The sequence below is a fragment of the Leucoraja erinacea genome, chromosome 17 (assembly GCF_028641065.1).
Source record: "Leucoraja erinacea ecotype New England chromosome 17, Leri_hhj_1, whole genome shotgun sequence".
In the NCBI taxonomy this organism is placed as follows: Eukaryota; Metazoa; Chordata; class Chondrichthyes; order Rajiformes; family Rajidae; genus Leucoraja; species Leucoraja erinaceus.
Window position 1 is genome coordinate 3,643,289 of NC_073393.1, and position 24,498 is coordinate 3,667,786.

The window sequence follows — 24,498 nt, forward strand, 5'->3', positions numbered from 1 at the left end:
TATAATGGTATATGGACACACTGATCTGTTCTGTAGTCAATGCCTACTATGTTCTGTTGTGCTGAAGCAAAGCAAGAATTTCATTGTCCTATCAGGGACACATGACAATAACCTCTTGAATCTAATGTTACTCAGGTTTACGTTGGAGTTTGTAGATACAGCATGGAAACAGGCCCTTCGGCCCACAAATTCCATAGCGACCATCTATCACCCATTCACACTAGCTCTATGTAATCCCACTTCCTCATCCGCTCCCTGCTCACTGGGGGGCAATTTACAGATGGCTAATTGAAACATAGAAACATAGAAATTAGGTGCAGGAGTAGGCCATTCGGCCCTTCGAGCCTGCACCGCCATTCAATATGATCATGGCTGATCATCCAACTCAGTATCCTGTACCTGCCTTCTCTCCATACCCCCCTGATCCCCTAGCCACAAGGGCCACATCTAACTCCCTCTTAAATATAGCCAATGAACTGGCCTCAACTACCCTCTGTGGCAGAGAGTTCCAGAGATTCACCACTCTCTGTGTGAAAAAAGTTCTTCTCATCTCGGTTTTTAAAGGATTTTTCCCCCCCCCCTTATCCTTAAGCTGTGACCCCTTGTCCTGGACTTCCCTAACATCGGGAACAATCTTCCTGCATCTAGCCTGTCCAACCCCTTAAGAATTTTGTATGTTTCTATAAGATCCCCTCTCAATCCCCTAAATTCTAGAGAGTATAAACCAAGTCTATCCAGTCTTTCTTCATAAGACAGTCCTGACATCCCAGGAATCAGTCTGGTGACCTTCAGGCCCGCGTATCTTTTGGGTGTGGGAGGAAACCAGAGCACCTGGAGGAAACCCACGTGGTCACAGGGAGAATGTGCATACGCCACAAATAATAGTATCCATCGACTTGGCCTCCACTGCCGTCTGAGGCAATGAATTCCACAGATTCACCACTAAAATGCTTTTGGAAAAGTAGAATGGGATGTAACGCTAAAATAAGGCTTAATGTTGAGGATTGAATTATTTGGTGAGGATGGTGGCAAGAAATACAAATTTGCAAAAGCACAGCAACATATAAGAACATATACCACAAGGCATGTCGGTTACCTTTAGTTTAGAGATACAGCACGGAAACAGGCCCTTCTGCCCACCCAAGGATCGCCAAGGACTGCTCTCACCCCAACCATGGACTGTTTACCCTCCTACCATCCGGGAGGCACTACAGGTCTCTCCGTTGCCGAACCAGCAGGTCGAGGAACAGCTTCTTTCCAGCGGCTGTCACTCTACTCAACAACGTACCTCGGTGACTGCCAATCACCACCCCCCCCCCCCCCGGACACTTATTATTATTTATTCAAATCGTTTGCTATGTCGCTCTTCCAGGGAGATGCTAAATGCATTTCGTTGTCTCTGTACTGTACACTGACAATGACAATTAAAATTGAATCTGAATCTGAATCTGAACCCAGTCCATGTTGACTAGTGATCCTCGAACAGTAGCACTTCCCTACACGCTTGGAACAATTTGCTGTCTTTACCGAAGCCAATCAAACTACAAACCTGAAGGTACAGAAAAATGCTGGAGAAACTCAGCAGGTGCAGCAGCATCTATGGAGCGAAGGAAATAGGCAACGTTTCAGTATTACGTTTAGGGAAGTCCAGGACAAGGGGTCACAGCTTAAGAATAAAGGGGAAATCCTTTAAAACCGAGATGAGAAGAACTTTTTTCACGCAGAGAGTGGTGAATCTCTGGAACTCTCTGCCACAGAGGGTAGTTGAGGCCAGTTCATTGGCTATATTTAAGAGGGAGTTAGATGTGGCCCTTGTGGCTAAGGGGATCAGGGGGTATGGAGAGAAGGCAGGTACGGGATACTGAGTTGGATGATCAGCCATGATCATATTGAATGGCGGTGCAGGTTTCGAAGGGCCGAATGGCCTACTCCTGCACCTAATTTCTATGTTTCTATGTTTCTATGGTATGAAACTCGAAGGAAATAGGCACCCGAAGGGTTTCGGCCCGAAACGTTGCCTATTTCCTTCGCTCCATAGATGCTGCTGCACCCGCTGAGTTTCTCCAGCATTTCTGTCTACCTTCGATTTTCCAGCATCTGCAGTTCCTTTTTAAACTACAAACCTGTATGTCTCGGCATGTGGGAGAAAACCAACGTGGTCACAGGGAGCACATACAAACTCCGTGCAGATAGTCAGGATCGAACCCAGGTCTCTGGCGCTGCAAGGCAGCAACTCTACCGCTGCACCACCGTGCCGCCCTTTAAAATCCCTACCCGGCAACTAATGTTTAAACCCGTGGAATAGGATCTCTACAAAAAAAATCTGCAAACCAGCTGTGTTTATCAATAGCACCGGAGACAAGGCTCTCCCAAATACAGCTTGCCAAATGACCTCTGCACTCAAACACACTCAGCTAATATGTTATATTGGCAATGCAGCAAAGCCCACAAGACAAGTGCGAATCCCTGCCAGTTATTTATGCATGGAGCCTGTCGTTCTTCATTTTAGTGTACATTTCTTCCTTGCTGTCCATGAATGCTTTGAATGAAAGCCAGACTATAATGAAAGTTGAGGCCGGGGCACATCAGTGAACACAGCTTTGCTCAAACCATGTGCAGGGAGGAACTGCAGATGCCGGTTTACACCAAAGATAGAAACATAGAAATTAGGTGCAGGAGTCGGCCATTTGGCCCTTCGAGCCTGCACCGCCATTCAATATGATCATGGCTGATCATCCAACTCAGTATCCCGTACCTGCCTTCTCTCCATACCCTCTGATCCCCTTAGCCACAAGGGCCACATCTAACTCCCTCTTAAATATAGCCAATGAACTGTGGCCTCGACTACCCTCTCTGGCAGAGAGTTCCAGAGATTCACCACTCTCTGTGTGAAAAAAGTTCTTCTCATCTCAGTTTTTAAAGGATTTCCCCCTTATCCTTAAGCTGTGACCCCTTGTCCTGGACTTCCCCAACATCGGGAGCAATCTTCCTGCATCTAGCCTGTCCAACCCCTTAAGAATTTTGTAAGTTTCTATAAGATCCCCCCCTCAATCTCCTAAATTCTAGAGAGTATAAACCGAGTCTATCCAGTCTTTCTTCATAAGACAGCCCTGACATCCCAGGAATCAGTCTGGTTAGACACACACACACACACACACACACAAAGTAAAGGGCCTGTCCCACTAGCATGCGACCTGCGTGCGGCAAGCGCGACCAAACCAGAAGCTGGGGCCGAGTGAGTGACGTGAATTTCGAGCGAAGTCCGCGGGAAGTTCGCGCGTGACGTACGGCGTTGAGACGCTGCGCACGCCCGTCGAGGCGGTGCGTACGGTGTTGAGGCGACTGCGGGCCGGCAGGCCGTTGCCGCGCAGAATTTTTGAACACGGTCAGTTATTCGGAGCCCTGCGCGATGTCGGGACCAGCTCCGCACAACTCCATACGGCTCAGGCGATCGAAGTGGGACCGCCCCCGCGAGGCCGTACGGCTCATGTAACCACGTTAGGTCGCGCTTGCCGCACGGAGTCGCATGCTTGTGGGGCAGGCCCTTAACTGTGGTAACTCAGCGGGTCAGGCAGCATCTGCGGAGAAAAGGGACGGGTGACGTTTCGGGTCGGGACTCATCTTCAGACTGAAAGGAGAGGGGAGGGAACTGAAGGTACGAAAAGGCTTGGTTGGGACAGGTTGGGAGGGAAGTGGGCCAAATGCAGGCAGATGGGACCAGAGTAGATGGGACATGTTGGCCGGTGTGGGCAAGTTGGGCCGGTATCCAAGCTGCAGGACTCGATAGCGCCTGTCCCACTTGGCCGATTTTTTTTGCGACTGCTGGCGTCATATCAATACAATACCTTTTATTTGTCATTTGAACCTCACATGAGGTTCAAACGAAATTTGGTTTCTACAGCCGTACAAGAAAAGAACCAAGACACACACCAACACAATGTACACAAACATCCATCACAGTGAATCTCCTCCTCACTGTGATGGAAGGCAAAGTCTTGTCTCTCCCCTGCTCTCCATTCCTCTCCCGAAGTCAAAGTCAAAGCCCCCGGCGGGCGCTAGCAAGTCCCGCGGCTGTTTAAGCCGCGCTGGGCGTTGTAAGGCCCCGCTCCAGGTCACTCTGAACCCCGCAATTCGGGCGGGAGAAGTCTCCGTTTGCTGGTGCCCCACAAAGCTGTCTCCCACCAGGGACCCGCGAGCTCCCGGTGTCACCATCCACCGCAGCCGCGCGCCACCGCAGCTCTCCACGCTCCGAACTCCTCACGCTCTGAAGCCGGCCAGCTCCACGATGGTAGGTCCGCAGCTCCGCAGGCTCCGTGACTTGAGCCCCCAGGTCGTTCCGGTTGGAGGCCGCTCCACGGCGTTAGGCCCCAACAACAACGGAGACCCGACAGGGAAAAGGTCGGGACCCCGTGCAGGGAAGAGATTTAAAAGTTTACCCACCGACCCCCCGCCCCCCACACATACACATGTAAAAGCCCACTACAAACTATACCCTCAACGGGACAAAAAAAACCTCAAAAAAACAGACAGACTGCAGAGGCCACTACGACATCGGTCGTGCTGCCCACCCGAGTATCAGTGTCGCAGAAAGATTTTGAACACTTCAAAATACAGCGGCAACAAATAAAAATAAAAACGTTTTGCGAAACTTGTAACACCGCGCGTCGTATGTCATCACACCGTGTCACCGGGGGCGGGTAAAAAAATAAAAAAGCCGTGGGACAGGCCCTTATGCCTCTAAAAATACAGGGCCAGCAACAGATGACCAAGGAAGGGTGGAGCCCACAATGGTCCATTGTTGGCTGGGGAAGAGGTGATAATGATAAGGATGCAAACAGTGGAACTAGCAGGAGGACCCGGGCGGGGGGGGGGGTGGGGGGGGGGGGGGGGGGAGGGGGGGAGGGGGGGGGGGGGGGAGTGATGGAATGCAAGAATTAGGTGAGAAATCAATGTTCAGAGCGCTTCTTCTCTTCTTCTTGCGAATGAAACGTAAATAAACAAAAGGAATAGTTAGATGTCAAGCCGGGTGGGTGTTGAGCAGCCAGGTTGTCTCTGTCGGCGTCAATGTCTGCCAGGCCCTGACACAGCTCCATTTGGTTGGGTGGTAGAGCGGGCACCCGGAGATGACATGGTTGGCTGCTCTGTTGCTCTGCTCCGCATTCACAGGCTGGGCTCTGGCGGAGGGAGCCCCCATCTCCACACGCCCAACCACAGCACCAAGCCTGGAGTGCAACAAAGAACTGCAGAGGCTGGATACAATCAAAGGTAGGCACAAAATGGTGGAGTAACCCAGCGGGTGAGGCAGCATCTATGGAGAGAAGGAATGGGTGACACTGGGTTCCTCCACCATTTTGTGTCTACCTTCATACCGCTGGGCTGTAAGTTGCCCAAGCTACTCCTGCACCTAATTTCTATGTTTCTATGTTTCTATGGAATGGGTGACACTGGGTTCCTTCACCATTTTGTGTCTACCTTCATACCGCTGGGTTGTAAGTTGCCCAAGTGAAATTTCAGGTGCTGTACCTCCAATTTGCACATGGTCCATGTCTACCTCTGTATCTTCCAACGTGTAATTTTTAATGACCATCCACAGGCCTTGACATGACTAATTTCCCCCCCCCCGATGCATTCACAAAGGAGGCAACTGTTTTTTAAACGTTGCTGCAATGACCTTCTCTCTCGTCCTTGTCACAGGAGTTACCATGGCAGAGAACGTAAATTAGCTGAGTCTTCAAAGACCGTACAGGGTGCCAAGTGCAGTGTCAACTCGTTAAAGACATGGGTCAAGTGAAACGCTATCAACTCAACGTTCCTTTGCCCGAAGGGGCAAGCAGATTATTTATCTGCCCTTGAAATAAATCAGCAAACGGCAATAGACAATAGACTAAGGAGTAGGCCATTCAGCCCTTCGAGCCAGCACTTGGATGATCAGCCATGATTCAATGTGGTCATGTCTGATCATCACCAACCAGTCTGTGGAACTCTCTGCCTCAGAGGGCGGTGGAGGCAGGTTCTCTGGATGTTTTCAAGAGAGAGCTAGATAGGGCTCTTAAAATTAGTGGAGTCAGGGGATATGGGGAGAAGGCAGGAACGGGGTACTAATTGGGGATGATCAGCCATGATCACATTGAATGGCGGTGCTGGCTCGAAGGGCCGAATGGCCTGCTCCTGCATCTATTGTCTATTGTCAGTACCCCGTTCCTGCCTTCTCCCCATATCCCCTGACTCCACTATCTTTACAAGCCCTATCTAGCTCTCTCTTGAAATTATCCAGAGAACCGGCCTCCACCGCCCTCTGAGGCAGAGAATTACACAGACTCGCAACTCTGAGAAAAAGTATTTCCTCATCTCCATTCTAAATGGCTTACCCCTTATTCTTAAACTGTGTGGTCCCTGGTTCTGGACTCCCCCAACATAGGGAACATGTTTCCTGCCTCTGACGTGTCCAAACCCTTAATAATCTTATATGTTACAATAAGATCCCCTCTCATCCTTCTGAACTCCAGAGTGTACAAGCAAAGTTTCACTTATTCAAATCACATTGCAGCTGATGCAGGAATAGTTAATAAGGTTGACAGGTATCTCAAGTTCCCTCCATGACACTGACATCGGTTTATACACACTCCTTACCAAGATGACAGTCAACATCACATCAATAATCTCGGCAGAGCAGCACCGTCTGTAAAAGGTAGACAAAAATGCTGGAGAACGAACCTCTGCGGGTGAGGCAGCATCTACGGAGAGAAGGGATAGGCAACATTTCGGGTCGAGACCCTTCGATTTTTCCAGCATCTGCAGTTCTTTCTTAAACACCATCTGTAAACGAGGTCAGATAACTCCCCAATGCACACGAGCAGCAGCCTTAATGTTGGATTGCTTTCAATAACGTTCAGTAGAATTTATAAAACCACTTTCATATACGTTGATATTAATAAAGTGTCTCGACCCGAAACGTCACCTATTCCTTCGCTCCATAGATGCTGCCTCACCCGCTGAGTTTCCCCAGCATTTTTTAATCTACCTTCAATAAATTATTATTTTCATAGGAACATAAAAAATAGGTGCAGGAGGAGGCCATTTGGCCCTTCGAGCCAGCACTGCCATTCATAGTGATCATGGCTGATCATCTCCAATCAACAACCCGTTCCTGCCTTCTCCCCATATCTCTTGATTATAGAATATCCTGTCTGTAAGATTAAACTCTAATCAACTCAAACCGAAACGTTGCCCATTTCCTTCGCTCCATAGATGCTGCTGTACCCGCTGAGTTTCTCCAGCAATTTTGTCTGCCAGAGAATTGGTGGTGGCCCTTGTACATCAATACAATCAAACCCAACTCATGTACAAGAGCAAAGGGGGAGATACAGAGTGCAGAGTATAGTTCTCACCATTGTAGCACATCAGTTCCAGAGACAAAGTCCAATGTCCACAACCGGGTAGAGGTGAATTGGACAGTACCCTAGCATATGGAAGGACCGATCATTCAGAAGCCGGATAACAGAGGAGAAGAAGCTGTTCCCAAGTCTGGTGGTGCGTGCTTTCAAGCTTCTGTACCTTCTAGACTTGTACTCACTAGAATTTAGGAGATTGAGGGGGGGGATCTTATAGAAACTTACAAAATTCTTAAGGGGTTGGACAGGCTAGATGCAGGAAGATTATTCCCGATGTTGGGGATGTCCAGAACAAGGGGGGTCACAGTTTAAGGATAAGGGGGAAAATCTTTTAGGATCGAGATGAGAAAAACATTTTTTTTTTTTTTTTTTACACAGAGAGTGGGGAATCTCTGGAACTCTCTGCCACAGAATGTAGTTGAGGCCACAGTTCATTGACTGTATTTAAGAGGGAGTTAGATGTGGCCCTTGTGGCTAAAGGGATCAGGGGGTATGGAGAGAAGGCAGGGATGGGACACTGAGTTGGATGATCAGCCATAATCATATTGAATGGCGAATGGTGCAGGCTCGAAGGGCCGAATGGCCTACTCCTGCACCTATTTTCTATGTTTCTATGTAACCTGCCAGACGGGAGCGGGGAGAAGAGGCATTGACCAAGGGTGGAGTGGGATGGTTTTTGCTCCATCGCTTAACATACAGCACCAAGATATCTATCAGTGATGGCACAGAACCTGAACGCAGGACTTGCATCCAAATGATCTCTCACCCAATATTGGCTAACGGTGCAGAAACAGCAAGCTGATCGGCTGCCAAAGATCAGTGGTGTGCTTGTGTTTGTCATCGTACAGTTGAAACATCAGATATGTCAGTTAAGCAGCTACAACATGCCAATTAAGTTCAATCTTCCAGCATCAAATTAACATACAAGTCATCTGAGCATCAAAACATTACAGAAAGCGCATCTCTCTCAGCCCAGTATTTCTAATCTTGTTGCCACTACAGCTCGACAAATCACATCTGCCCAACAGCAGAGACAGATGAACAGAAATCTCCTCTGTAAATGTAGGGGAGCTCAGTGGCGCAGCGGGTAGAGCCGCTGCTTCACAGCGACCGGGGTCCCAGGTTCAATCCCGACCTTGGGTGCTGCCTTTGCGGTTTGCATGTTTTCACGTTTGCATAAAAAAATAATTACAGGGCACCTTGAAAAGCAAATTCGGACTGGGCAGAAACAACATTGGTTTAAACTTTGGAGAGACAGTGTTCAAACAGGTCCTTCGGCCTGCCGAGTCCGTTCGTGCCGATCAGCGATCACCTCGTACAACAACACGATCCTACACGCCGGGGACAATTTACCAAAGCCAATTAATCTACAAAGCTGGAGTGAGGGAGGAAACTGGAGAAGACCCACACAATCGCGGGGAGAACGTACAAACTCTGTACCCGTGGTCAGGATCGAACCAGGGTCCCCAGTGCTGTGAGGCAGCAACTTCACCGCTGCACCACTGTGTCGCCAAAATTAAACACATCCACAACAAGACCTCAGGCAGCATTGGAAGGACATGTGCTGCCCTCGTGCATGGACATACTGAGCACATGGAGAGAGTGGATGTGGAGAGGATGTTTCCACTAGTGGGAGAGTCTAGGGGGTCATGGCCTCAGCCCTCATAATGAAAGGACATGAGATGAGGAGGAATGTCTTTAGTCAGAGGGTGGTGAATCTGTGGAATTCATTGAAACAGAAGGATGTGGAGGCCAAGTCGATGGATATTTTTATGGTAATGATTGAGAGATTCTTGATTAGTTCGGGTGTCAGGGGTTACGGGGAGAAGGCAGGGGAATGGGGTTGGGAGGGAGAGATAGATTGGGGGTAGTCGACTTGATGGGCCGAATGGCCTAATTCTCCTCCTATTATTTATGACATTATGAACATGCATAAGGCGTGAGTTGATACATCGCAGCGCCAGAGACCCAGGTCCGATACTGATCTTGGCTGCTGTCTGTGTGGAGTTTGCAGTTTCTCCCTGTAACCGCATGGGTTTCCTCCGGGGGCTCTGGTCTCTTCTCACAGCCCAAAGACGTGCGGGTTTGTAGGTTAATTGCCCCCCTGTTAAATTGCCCCCTAGTGTGCAGGGAGCGGATGAGAAAGTGGGATAACATAGAACTCGTGTGTGTGTGATCGGGTGATCGATGCTTGGCATGGACTCGATGGGCTGAAGGGCCTCTGCCAAGCTGCATCTCTAATCCAGACTAATATCACGGGGCTAATTTAAATTCCTAAATCCTAAAGTTTATATTTTAAAATTTAAGACCCAATTGATATAACATTAGATACAATTAAACCTCTAAACAGTGGCACAGAATTGGAGCCATTAAGAGCGGTATGTCTGATTAATAGCGATTTGAAAGCCAGGAAATGTTGGCAAACAAGTTCTGATGGAGGCTCAGGCAGGAAGGAACAGAGGAAGACGACTTTTATAGCACTAGGCCAGGCTGTGGGGTTGAGAGGAGAGGCTTTTCTGCAGACTGCAATTTTCTTCACTGTTCAATTCAAGTCTCAAAAGATAACCTTGCAAAGTAAACGACAAATTGTATAGAGTCATTCTTCAAGTGTTTGGCTCAAGGCTCAGCTATTACGAGGGGGGGGGGGGGAGGTGGGTGAAATCACTCAAAGTCAAAGTCACAACGCATTTGGTTTTTTTTTAATTCAATATACAACGTGAAAAACAGGCCCTTCGGCCCATCGAGTCCACGCCGACCATCGATCGCCCGTTCACGCTAGTTCCATGTTATCCCCCATTCTCACCCACTCCCTACACACCAGGGGCCAATTAACTTCCAAACCTATAAGTGGAGGAAAGACACAAAAAGCTGGAGTAACTCAGCGGGACGAGCAGCATCTCTGGAGAGATGCATTTCGTTGTCTCTGTACTGTACACTGACAATGACAATTGAATCTGAATGGGTGATGTTTTGGCCGAGACCCTTCTTCGACCCATTACGTCACCCGTTCCTTCTCTCCAGAATTGCTGCCCGTCCCAGCCGAGTTACTCTAGCTTGGCGTCAATCGCCGATATCTGCAGTTCCTTCCAAGTGTTTGGGATTTGGGAGGAAACCGGAGCACCCACACGAAACCCACACGGTCACGGGGTGAACATGCAAACTCCACACAGACAGCACCGCACCCAGAGTGGATGTACATGTGTTAGTTATTGGCCTTGGCATAAGTTTGTGTAAACAGATCGGGGGGATACAGCGTGGAAACAGGCCCTTCGGCACAACTTGCCCACACCGGCCAGCATGTCCCAACTACACAAATTCACTCACAACTGGGACTTTCATATGAAGAAAGACTGGATAAACTCGGCTTGTACTCGCTAGAATTTAGAAGATTGAGGGGGGGGATCTTGTAGAAACTTACAACATTCTTAAGGGGTTGGACAGGCTAGATGCAGGAAGATTGTTCCCGATGTTGGGGAAGTCCAGGACAAGAGGTCACAGTTTAAGGATAGAGGGGAAATCCTTTTAGGACCGAGATGAGAAAAAAATTTTTCACACAGAGAGTGGTGAATCTGTGGAATTTTCTGCCACAGAAGATAGTTGAGGCCACAGTTCATTGGCTATATTTAAGAGGGAGTTAGATGTGGCCCTTGTGGCTAAGGGGATCAGAGGGTATGGAGAGAAGGCAGGGATGGGATACTGAGTTGGATGATCAGCCATGGTCATATTGAATGGCGGTGCAGGCTCGAAGGGCTGAATGGCCTACTCCTGCACCTATTTTCTATGTTTGGGCTTGGTTTTCTTGGTTGAGCGCTTATCCCGCTGTTACAGCGAGTATTGTGTGTTTTAATTGTAATTTGATGGTCCTACAGGTTCCATCCATGGAGATTGCAGATTAAAAAAAAGTAGATTATTTGAAAGGTTTTGAGTAATGCGATCACTGATGCAAACTAAATCAGCGGCAGATAAAACCAGACTGGTCCAGCAGTTATCTATACGATTCTCCACTCTCTCGCAAAATGTATCGTAAATAATGTCCCACACACTCGAAGCAAATAATTGACGTTGATCAGCTTAATCTGTTCTCTTGGTAAAGATTTTCTTTTACCTACTCCACGTAAATGGATTAAATGCAAGATTTGTGGTCGGGTTGTTACAAACAGGGACTGGGTTAATTCACACATTGGCTTGATGGTACAAGACTCAAGTGGCCATCAAGACTCGTCATCCATGTCCCCATTTACCAGCAGCCCCTGGTCGGGTTTTATTCTCTGGAGCGCAGAAGGTTAAGGGGGGACTTGATAGAGGTCTTTAAAATGATGAGAGGGATAGACAGAGTTGATGTGGACAAGCTTTTCCCTTTGAGAATAGGGAAGATTCAAACAAGAGGACATGACTTCAGAATTAAGGGACAGAAGTTTAGGGGTAATATGAGGGGGAACTTCTTTACGCAGAGAGTGGTAGCGGTGTGGAATGAGCTCCCAGTGGAAGTGGTGGAGGCAGGTTCGTTGGTATCATTTAAAAATAAATTGGATAGGCATATGGATGAGAAGGGAATGGAGGGTTATGGTACGAGTGCAGGCAGGTGGGACTAAGGGGAACAAAATTTGTTCGGCATGGACTTGTAGGGCCGAGATGGCCTGTTTCCGTGCTGTAATTGTTATATGGTTATATGGTTATATGGGTGCCAAGCATTATTTTGTTGTTCAACAAGACCTCTGCATTTGCTTAGGATGTAAAATAATAAGAGGCCTAGATAGGGTAGACAGTCAGAACCTTTTCCCCCCCAGGGTTGAAATGTCCACTAGAGGGTGTAGCTAGAGAGTAGGAGGGGGAGAGTTCGATGGACAAGCTTCCTGCCAGAGTCCCGGGTTCAATCCCGACTGCAGGGGCAGTCTGTACATTCTCCCTGTGACCGCGTGGGTTTGCTCCGGGTGCACTGGTTTCCTCCCACACTCCAAAGACGTGCGCGTTTGTAATCAGCTTCTGTAAATTGTCCCTGGTGTGTCGGACAGTGCTAGACTACACAATGATCGCTGGTCGGCACGGACTCAGTGGGCTGAAGGGCCTGTTTCCATGCTGTATCTCTAAATTAAACTTTAAAAAAATCTAATCTAAAACGATACTGTTTAAGATTCTCAAGGAGGAGACTAGCTCGTCATCGGACACAGTTAATCGATTTCATCAACATTTGTTTTACTGCAAGAGACTTAAAAACTACAAAGCTATTGAATAAGCTTGGGTGAGGTGGCATCCTGGTGTGTGATCTAAACGGATTACTAAAATAGATGGGATACGAGGGAGAGAATTTAAAGTTTATCACAATTATTGAATGACTTGCATAGATATCGGTTCAGAAATTAGACTGGACAGGTAGCATCTTTGGAGAGAAGGAATGGGTGGCGTTTTGGGTCAATAGACAACTAGGCCACTCGGCCCTTCAAGCCAGCACCGGCATTCAATGTGATCATGGCTGATCATCCCCAATCAGTACCCCATTCCTACCTTCTCCCCATATCCCCTTTAAGAGCCCTATCTAGCTCTCCCTTGAAAGCATCCAGAGAACCTGCCTCCACCGCCCTCTGAGGCAGAGAATTCCACAGACTCACCACTCTCGGTGAGAAAAAGTGTTTCCTCGTCTCCGTTCTAAGGGTCGAGACACTTCTTCAGAAACATCGCCCGTTCCTTCTCTCCAGAGACGCTGCCTGTCCCGCTGAGTTACTCCAGCTTTTTGTGTCCATCTCCAGTTTAAACCAGCATCTGCAGTTCCTTCTGACACAGAAATCAGACAGCTGCTTATTTCATGGTACAGCATGACTAGATTCAAGATTCAAGAGAGTTTATTGTCATGTGTCCCAGATAGGACAACAAAATTCTTGCTTTGCTTCAGCACAACAGAACATAGAAGGCATGAATACAGAACAATAGACTAGTTACAGAGAAAGGTTGAATAAGTTAGGTCTTTATTCTCTGGAGCGCAGAAGGTTAAGGGGGGGACTTGATAGAGGTCTTTAAAATGATGAGAGGGATAGACAGAGTTGATGTGGACAAGCTTTTCCCATTGAGAATAGGGAAGATTCAAACAAGAGGACACACTTCAGAATTAAGGGACAGAAGTTTAGGGGCAACATGAGGGGGAACTTCTTTACTCAGAGAGTGGTAGCGGTGTGGAATGAGCTTCCAGTGGAAGTGGTGGAGGCAGGTTCGTTGGTATCATTTAAAAATAAATTGGATAGGCATATGGATGAGAAGGGAATGGAGGGTTATGGTATGAGTGCAGGCAGGTGGGAGCAAGGGAAAAAAGTTGTTCGGCACGGACTTGTAGGGCCGAGATGGGCTGTTTCCGTGCTGTAATTGTTATATGGTTATATGGTTATATTTAATACAGAACAGCATGACTAAAGGGGCTGAATGGCCTAATTCGGCATTGCTGAACATTACCCTCTGGTTGTGTAGTGACAACAATCCCATACAGACTGTAAACACAAATTGGAGGAACAGCGTCTCGTATTTCGCTTGGGCCGCTTACAGCCCAGTGGTATGAATATTGATTTCACTCACTTCAGGTAGACCCGGCATTCCCTCTCCCTCTCTCTCCATCCCTCCCGCACCCAAGTGGTACCAGCTTAGAGTCCACATTGACCAACAATCACCCTGCACACTAGCACCATCCTACACACACTAGTTCTTGGTCCTCCAAAATATATTGCAAATGGAATTTAAACTGGAGGTGGAGAAGGGTGGACTTAAGCAAAAAGGGATTTGTGGAGAAGAAGAGCTACGTATTGCGTACAGTTTTGGTCTCCTAATCTGAGGAAGGACATTCTTGCCATAGAGGGAGTACAGAGAAGGTTCACCAGACTGATTCCTGGGATGGCAGGACTTTCATATGAAGAAAGACTGGATAGACTCGGCTTGTACTCGCTGGAATTTAGAAGATTGAGGGGGGGGATCTTATAGAAACTTACAAAATTCTGAAGGGGTTGGACAGGCTAGATGCAGGAAGATTGTTCCCGATGTTGGGGAAGTCCAGAACAAGGGGTCACAGTTTAAGGATAAAGGGGAAATCCTTTAAAACCGAGATGAGAAGAACTTTTTTCACACAGAGAGTGGTGAATCTCTGGAACTCTCTGCCGCAGAGGGTAGTTGAGGCCAGTTCATTGGCTATATTTAAGAGGGAGTTAGATGTGGCCCTTGTGGCTAAAGGGATCAAGGGGTATGGAGAGAAGGCAGGTACAGGATACCGAGTTGGATGATCAGCCATGATCATATAGAATGGCGGTGCAGGCTCGAAGGGCCGAATGGCCTACTCCTGCACCTGGTTTCTATGTTTACGTCTGGTTGAGTAACTATGATAGGGTGAAGACTGTTCCATGTTTTAATTGTAAGGGGAAAAGAATGACACTTGGGGACTATTTACAATTTTACCAAAGCCAATTAACCTACAAACCTGGACGTCTTTGGAGTGTGGGAGGAAACCGGAGCACCCGGAGAAAACCCACGTGGGTCACAGTGAGAACGTACAAACTCCGTACAGGCAGCACCCGTTGTCAGGATCGAACCCGAGTCCCTGGTGCTGTGAGGCAGTAGCCCTACCCGCTGCGCCGCTGTGCCACCCTAACACATGGTGGCCGACTAGGAAAGGGGGAGATGCAGCGAGACCTGGGTGTCATGGTACACCAGTCATTGAAGGTAGGCATGCAGGTGCAGCAGGCAGTGTAGAAAGCGAATGGTATGTTAGCTTTCATAGCAAAAGGATTTGAGTATAGGAGCAGGGAGGTTCTACTGCAGTTGTACAGGGTCTTGGTGAGACCACACCTGGAGTATTGCGTACAGTTTTGGTCTCCAAATCTGAGGAAGGACATTATTGCCATAGAGGGAGTGCAGAGAAGGTTCACCAGATTGATTCCTGGGATGTCAGGACTGTCTTATGAAGAAAGACTGGATAGACTTGGTTTATACTCTCTAGAATTTAGGAGATTGCGAGGGGATCTTATAGAAACTTACAAAATTCTTAAGGGGTTGGACAGGCTAGATGCAGGAAGATTGCTCCCGATGTTGGGGAAGTCCAGGACAAGGGGTCACAGCTTAAGGATAAGGGGGGAAATCCTTTAAAACCGAGATGAGAAGAACTTTTTTCACACAGAGAGTGGTGAGTCTCTGGAACTCTCTGCCGCAGAGGGTAGTCGAGGCCAGTTCATTGCCTATATTTAAGAGGGAGTTAGATGTGGCCCTTGTGGCTAAAGGGATCAGGGGGTATGGAGAGAAGGCAGGTACGGGATACTGAGTTGGATGATCAGCCATGATCATATTGAATGGCGGTGCAGGCTCTAAGGGCCGAATGGCCTACTCCTGCACCTAATTTCTATGTTCTATGTTTCTATTCAACTACCGAACTACACAATGCGCCCGAAGATATCCGCGCAATAAATACACAACTTCATTAAGCAAGGTAAATTGGTGAAAATAGCAGATCTCAACTTAAACCCTGCGATGATGAAGGGTTTGCTTTTCAACAATATTAGTTAATTTACCTTCTTAAATGCTTTGGCATTGATCCGCTCAAATTACAAAGAAATGCAACAATTATTGAATTATGGCATTTCCCCCGGGAATAGTATTTCTTTCATCCTAAGATTCAGTGGCGCACAGAGGACTTCAAATTAACAGATACATCTTTATTGAACAAGGTGAAAAATATATCTCGGTTTACGCTAAGTCTATTACATCCAATAACAGCTATTTGGTAACAATGGGATTCTGTACATGGTAAAATAGGCCGGTATATCAAGTTAATGCCTCAATATAAATTGGAAAAGATTATATTATAGAATATTCCAGTTTCATGAACAAGGGACATATGGAGTTATTAGCTGCAATGTAAATGGCTCGATTGTAATTGTGTGTCCCGGGGAACCGCGAGAGCAGGCCCGATCCAACCCGGCGAACAATCGCGGCGACAACCAACGGCTGGAACGCGCCCCTGTTGGCCTGACTCGTCCCACGGTCCTCCCAGGGGACCTCGGTGAATCTGTGCGGTGAGATCGACCTGGGTCGAAGGAGCCTTGGTGGTGGCAGGGGGAGAAAGCAGGAACGGGGTACTGACGTCGGACTTTTAACACCCCGGCGAGCGGTCCTGAACATCGGGCCGCCCGTAGCGGCAACTGCGGAGGGCTTGGAGAGGCCCTGACCACGGGGAATAGTGGAGGAAGAGACTGACTTTGGTGCCTTCCCACACAGTGGGGAACTTTGATTCTGCTGTGTGGGGATATTTTATGTCAAACCCTATAGTGTGTCGTGTCCTGTTGATTTTTATTGTATGGCTGCATGGAAATTCATTTCACTGTGCCATCAGGCACACGTGACAATTAAATCTATCTTGAATCTTGATTGGGGTTGATCAGCCATGATCACATTGAATGGCTGTGCTGGCTCGAAGGGCCAAATGGCCTCCTCCTGCACCTGTTGTTTGGGTCAAACAGTCTGAAGAAATGTCCCAACATCTATTTGTGATCTGCAGAGATGCTGCCTGACCCATCGAGTTACCCCAACACTTTGTGTCATTTTGTGTACATCTGCAGTTCCAAGCATCTACTGGTTCACAATGCTCGGCTCTCCTGAATGCGTGCAATTACATTATAGATATCGCAATCTTTTATGCAAAATGTAGTTCTGATGAGCTTCAAATTCAAGTAATCAATTTCATGTTGGAAAATTATTTTTGGGTAACAACCCATTTGTAATGGCATTAAATGTCTTGAAACATAGAATTAACTGCCTTACTAGTCACGGCGCAATTAAAACATTACCATGTGTGACAGGAACTAAACTCTGGGGAGTGATAATGTTACGACACCATCTGTGATCTTCTAGACTCGCAACCAATAAGATAAATCATTCACTTCAAAATAGACAAAGGGATTTCGAAGCACATTTGGCCAATCTTGCTGATGCAGGCTCGGAGGAACAAAGTCTTCATTCAAGGTGTGTTTAAGAAAGAACTGCAGATGCTGGAAAAATCGAAGGGAGACATAAATGCTGGAGAAACTCAGCGGGTGAGGCAGCATCTATGGAGCGAAGGAATAGGTGACGTCTCGGGTCGAGATCCTTCTGACTGATGGAGGAATAGGTGACGTTTCAGGTCGAGACCCGGAAGATCAGCGGGCACCCGGTAGACTTGCACCATTTAAACCCTGTCCCACGGTACGAGTTCATTCCACGAGCTCTCCCGAGTTTGGCCGCGATTCGAACTCGGAGATTTACGGTAATGGCCGCTCGTCGGTACTCGGGGCACTCGTGGACATTTTTCATCATGTTGAAAAATCTTCACGAGTTTTCCCGTGCCTACCTGCCGTTAGCGAGTCTTCCCGAGTACCTGCCGTTAGCGCTAAGAGACGTCCCCGAGCTCCGACGTACCCGCTACGTTCATTCTCCGTGCTTACCATGAATTTGATTTTTTTTTAAACTCGGGAGAGCTCTTGGAATGAACTCGTACAGTGGGACAGGGCTATTACTCGAGCCAATTAACCTACAAACCCGCACGTCTTTGGGAAGAAACCAGAGAAAACCCACGCGGTCACGGGGAGAGCGTACAAATTCTGCGCAGGCAGCGCCCGTAGTCGGGGTTGAACGCGGGTCTCTACCGCTGTATTTAAAGAAAGAACAAAGGCAGGTTGCACCATCAGAATATTGAGTTTGCAAGAAACCTCCATTTACCACATGAAACATTCAGCACTGGGCAAATTGTGAATGATGCATGATGCAGCAGTGAGTCTGGTCACCTGTCAAAGGGCTGTTTGAGGAGGTGCCGCTCATCGCCCTGACTGAGCGCCAGATATTAGCACGGCCTTTTATATTTGCCGCACGCCCGGCTTGCAAAGATCCATTTAGGCCATAAACATATTTAATTTTACTTTAGCTGGTTGGTGCAGAGCAGCTGAAGAGGCCATTAACTTACTGCCAGGCGCAGCGAGACCAATCTTTACTTTTAAGTGCGCGATGTAGTCAGGGTTTTACAACCGTAACTTTGATTTTTATTTTATAGTCGCAACTGTTCACACCATTCAAATTCCACATGCGGTAGAAAATAAGGTGATTGATGTGAAAACAGCCTGTAGTCAGCACCAGCACCGTATGCTTGTGGATGCGTTTAGACAGAACATTTTACTTGTTGTCTCAGTTCCCTCATTATCTAAGGGCGGCACGGTGGCGCAGCGGTAGAGTTGCTGCCTTACAGCGCCAGAGACCCAGGGGTTTGATCCCGACCTGGAGTATTGTGCGCAGTTTTGGTCCTCAAATTTGAGTATGGACATTCTTGCTATTGAGGGAGCGCAGCGTAGGTTTACAAGGTTAATTCCCGGGATGGCGGGACTGTCATTAGCTGAGAGAATGGAGCGGCTGGGCTTGTACACTCTGGAATTTAGAAGGATGAGAGGAGATCTCATTGAAACGTATAAGATTGTTAAGGGCTTGGACACGCTAGAGGCAGGAAACATGTTCCCGATGTTGGGGGAGCCCAGAACGAGGGGCCACACAGTTTAAGAATAAGGAGTACGCCATTTAGAACGGAGACGAGGAAACACTTTTCCTCACAGAGTGTGGCGAGTCAGTGGAATTCTCTGCCTCGGAGGGCGGTGGAGGCAGGTTCTCTGGATGCTTTCAAGATTGAGCTAGATAGGGCTCTTAAAAATAGCAGAGTCGGGGGGATATGGGGAGAAGGCAGGAACGGGGTACTGATTGGGGATGATCAGCCATGATCACATTGAATGGCAGTGCTGGCTCAAAGGGCCGAATGGCCTACTCCTGCACCTATTGTCTATTGACTGTGGGTGATGCTTGTATGGACCGCGTGGGTTTTCACCAGGTGCTCCGGTTTCCTCCGTACAGGTGTGTAGGCTAATTGACTTGGTGTAAATTGTCCCTCGTGTGGGATAGTTCTCGTGATCACTGGTCGGCACGGACTCGATGGGCCGAAGGGCCGGTTTCTGCGCTGTATCTCTAAGCTAAACGAGAATTGTAAAACTAGTCCTGCAGATTGAACATTAGATGGGTCGAGACCCCCCCTGTCTGAAGAAGGGTCTCGACCAGAAACATCACCAATACCTTTCCTCCAAAGATGCTGCCTAACCCGCTGAGTTACGCCAACTTTGTGTCTTTCTTTTGCAAATCTTACACCAGATGAAACTTACACGGCAGATTTACTGTCAAACATTGTATTTAACGGGAGCACAATAGATAAATAAGTTAATTTCAGAGCGTTTAAGATAATGTAACAAAACTTCAAAATCCGCAACATGCCAAGAAAATTTGCAAAGATTACCTTTGATCCTGCCAGCTTTGTGTTCCACTTCACAGGGACTAAAGTCTGTAGCTGCACACAAGCAGCATTGAAACAAAATCTAGTGACGATAAAACTGCCAATCTAACCCAAGGCGGCAGGGTGGCACAGCGGGCAGAGTCGCTGCCTTACAGCGGCAGAGACCCGGGTTCGATCCTGACCACGGGTGCTGTTCGTATGTTGTACGGACTCGGAGGACCGAAGGGCCTGTTTCCGCACTGTATCCCGCAGCTAAACTTAAACCGAAGGCAGAAGCCACCAGAGGCGTCCGTCTGAAACACAACACGAAAAAATAACATTCACGCAGACCGGAATGCAGTTAATTTACAATTGGCAGGGAGGGGTCTTCCACGCACATAACTTCATTATAGTTCAGTATTCCTGCCACCACATTGTGGATAAAACTAGCAACACTGACACTTGTGTTGACAGGAGATCTAGCATGGAGCGCGTAAAAATGCGGAGTGTTCATTGTAATTTTATACAAGCAGAAATATCGGGCACTTTGCGATTCGAATCCATCTCGAGCACCGACCTCCCACAGGCGACTGGATCTACAGGAGTTGCTGCCTCAAAAAGGCAGCCAGCATCATCAGAGACCCACACCACCCTGGCCACGATCTCATTCCACCCCCGTCACTGGGAAGAAGGTACAGGAGCCTGAAAACTGTAACGGCCAGGCCCAGGAACAGCTTCTTCCCCACAGCCATCAGGCTATTAAACACAACAGCCTCCAAATAGGCCGTCAACTGCATAGACTTGAGCATCGGTTTTGTATTTTTGCATTACACGCGTGGGTATACGATTTGTGTACATGTGCGTGTGTACACGTGCGCATGTGTGTGTACACGTTTGTGTGTGTGTGTACGTACGTGTGTGTGTACGTACGCGTGTGTGTACGTACGTGTGTGTACGTACGTGCGCGTACATGTGTGTGCGCGCACGTGTATATATGCGAGTGTGTACATGTGTGTGTACGTACGTGTGTGTACATGTGCACGTGCATGCTTGCGCATGTGTGTGTGTATGCGTGTGTGTGCGTCAGCGTGTGCATCAGCGTGTGCGCACGTGTATATATGCGAGTGTGTACATGTGTGTGTGTGTGTGCGCGTGTGTGTACATATGCGTGTGTACGTGTGCGTGCATACATATGCATGCGCACACGTATACGTGTGCGCATGCATATGTATACACGCACACTGAACTGTTTAATAGAGTATATTGTTTACAGAGTACTAGTGATGTGTTGTGCTGCTGCAAGTACAAATGTCATTGTTGTGTCTGGGACATACGGCAATTAAAAGGCACACTAGACTATTGAGTGACATGAGACTTAAGCCCTTGTAACACAACATTGTTCCTGGGCGACGAGGTATTCATCTGAAAGTAACACATTATTAGGGCCTAACGATATCTTCATACAGCGACCATATGCATCTCATTCAAACACGGCAGCTGGGTGTCACTAATGTCAAAATGACACAGTGATTCAATATATTCTAATGTAATTTGCATTCATTATTAGCAAACATACTGGGGGAAGGTTTTTTGTGAACACACACACACACACACACACACACACACACACACACACACACAAAGATTAAATGCACTTCGAAAGCCGCAAAACGGGAGAGGGAGAGGGAGAGGGAGAGGGGCTCCAAAGTTGTAAATTACATCATTCACTTCACCCCACCTTAGACTGAAAATCTGTTGAATATGCAGAATACTTTAGAGATACAGCACGGAAACAGGCCCTTCGGCCCGCTGACTCCATGCTGGCCAGCGATATCCACACACTAACACTGCCCTACACACACCAGGGACAATTTGACATCTATACATTTATACACATCGATACATTCACAGAGAGTGGTGAATCTGTGGAACTCTCTGCCACGGGAGGTAGTTGAGGCCACAGTTCATTGGCTATATTTAAGAGGGAGTTAGATGTGGCCCTTGTGGCTAAGGGGATCATGGGGTATGGAGAGAAGGCAGGTACAGGATACTGAGTTGGATGATCAGCCATGATCACATTGAATGGCGGTGCAGGCTCGAAGGGCCGAATGGCCTACTCCTGCACCTATTTTCTATGTTCCTATGTTTCCATACCAAGCCAATTAATCTACAAACCTGGGCGATCTGGTTTTCATGTTTCTTTATGTTAAATGACTTGGGGAATTTTAGTCCAAGGAAAGTTTGTAAAGGTTTTAGATGATGGTATTCCAACCTCACTTGGATAGCAAGAGTCAAGTCAAGTCACTTTTATTTCTAAAGCACATTTACAAAACAACTCTCGTTGGCCAAAGTGCTTTACATTGGTGGAGGTACTAACGTTATACAACAGTGGTTCATAGATTAAGTACATACATAAATACACACATATAGCCCTCGCTCAGAGGACGTCAAGAAAGGCTTGAGAGTAAAGATGAGTTTTAAGCCTCGACTTAAAGGAGTTGATGGAGGGGGCAGTTCTGATGGGGAGAGGGGGGGATGCTGTTCCACAGTCTAGGAGCTGCAACCGCAAAGGCACGGGTTGGTCACCCCCGAGCTTATGCCTAGACCGCGGGATGTTCAGTAACGCCAAGTCGGCCGATCTGAGGGACCTGGAGGTGGTGTGGGGAGGTGAGCAGATTTTTGATGTAGGTGGGGACAAGCCCGTTAAGGGCTTTGTAAACATAAAGGAGGATCTTGAAATTTATTCGGAACCGCAGAGCGAGCCAGTGGAGAGAGGCCGGGATCGGGGCAATCTGGTCACTTTATGTTAAATGACTTGGGGAATTTTAGTCCAAGGAAAGTTTGTAAAGTCAGAAACTAATTCTGCCGTGCATAGAGCAGTACAGCACAGGAACAGGCCCTTCGGCCCATAATATTCATACCGAACATGGTACCTAGTTGAACTAATCTCTAGTGATCCATATCCCTCCAATCCTCCCATTATCTGTTCAGCGATCTAAACCCCCCCTCATCTGTATCCACCTATCACTTGTCCAAATAAGGGTCCCGACCCAGAACATCATCTATCCATATTCTCCAGAGAAACTGCTTAATCCGCTGAGTTACTCCAGCACTTTGTGTCAGCTTTGTACTGTACATCAGTATACTCACACACCCATGCCTATAGCAGTGCTTCTTAAATAGAGCATGGTGGAGCAGCGGTAGAGTTGCTGCCTTACAGCGCTTGCAGCACCAGAGACCCGGGTTCGACCCCGACTACAGGTGCTGTCTGTACGGAGTTCTCTCCGTGATCAGGTGGGTTTTCTCCGAGTTCTTCAGTTACCTGACATACTCCAAAGACATGCAGGTATAATTGGATTGGTGTACAGTATGTGTTACTTGTCCCAAGTGTGTGTGTGTGACAGTGTGTGTGTGTGACAGTGTGTGTGTGTGTGACAGTGTGCGCGCGTGACAGTGTGCGCGCGTGACAGTGTGTGGATCGCTGGTCGGTGCGAACTCTGTGGGCCGAAGGGCCTGTTTCCGCGCTGTATCTCTAAACGTGGCACTAACCCAAACATAATTTACGATGCAGCTGTAATACTGGCCAGAATAACTCCTGCACCGAGTCCTTGTGCTCGAGGAATACATTTAATCGCTAGTCGCACATGCAGGAAGAAACTTAACAAACCAACTAAATACTCTAGACCAGCGCTTCTGGTAGAGTTGCTGCTGCTGCTGCTGCTGCCTTACAGCGCTGGAGTCCCCAGTTCGATCCCAGCCTCGGGTGCCGCCTGTAACTTCCCAAGGTTTGGGGATTCTGAAATTGTCGCTCGAGACGAGAAAGACTGTGCTGGTGTTGATGAGGATGCCTGCGAATGGCAGTCCCTTGCGGGGAAACACTGCGAGTTGGCACCGCTGTTAATTACAGCATTAACCCGAGAAAAAGCCGAGCCGACAGTCTCTGTGGAATCCCACGTCGCTGCTGCCGAGCAGGGATCACAGATCCTCCTGTGTCACCCACACTCCACAGTTGTCCTTTGTAACCAGTCTAACCCCCCCAGGGGAACACTTGATTCCCGCCCTCATATTGAATCAGTGTGGAGAGGTTCATCACACACAGGAAGAACACACACACACATATACATAGAAAACATGATCATCAATAACACATTAATTCCTGATGCCCCCCGGCACTGTCACTTAAGAAAACGGATTAATTGCATTTAGGGTAACTTGCAAAAATCTTTGAATCGCATTTTGGCCAATTGTACAGGTTGGAGGGACCTCGGCGCTTCGGGGGGGGGGGGGGGGGGGGGGGGGGTGAGTGAAAAGCATGCGTTGGCTAAAAATAAGTTCTGGAGGGGAAAACACACAGATGCTTCTTGGTGCAAAAAAAAAAACCAAACTTACCTGGATAGACTTGGTTTATTGCCTCTCTAGAATTTAGGAGATGCCCCCCTGAGGGGATCTTATAGGAACCACTTACAGCGCTTCTTAAGTTGCTGGGTGCTGGACAGGGCTGGAGTTCCCGGTTCCATGCAGGAAGATTGTTCCCGATGTTGGGGAAAGTCGAGACAGGACAAGGGGTCACTGGCTGAAGGATGCCTGCGGGGAAATCCTTTAAAAACCGAGATGGAGAAGAACATTTTTTCACACAGAGAGTGGTGAATCTCTGGAACTCTCTGCCACAGAGGGTAGTCCGAGGCCACAGTTGTCATTGGCTACCATTTAAGAGGGGAGTTAGATGTGCCCCCTTGTGGCTAAGGGGATCAGGGGGGTATGGAGAGACATGGCAGGTACGGGATACTGAGTTGGATGATCAGCCATGATCATATT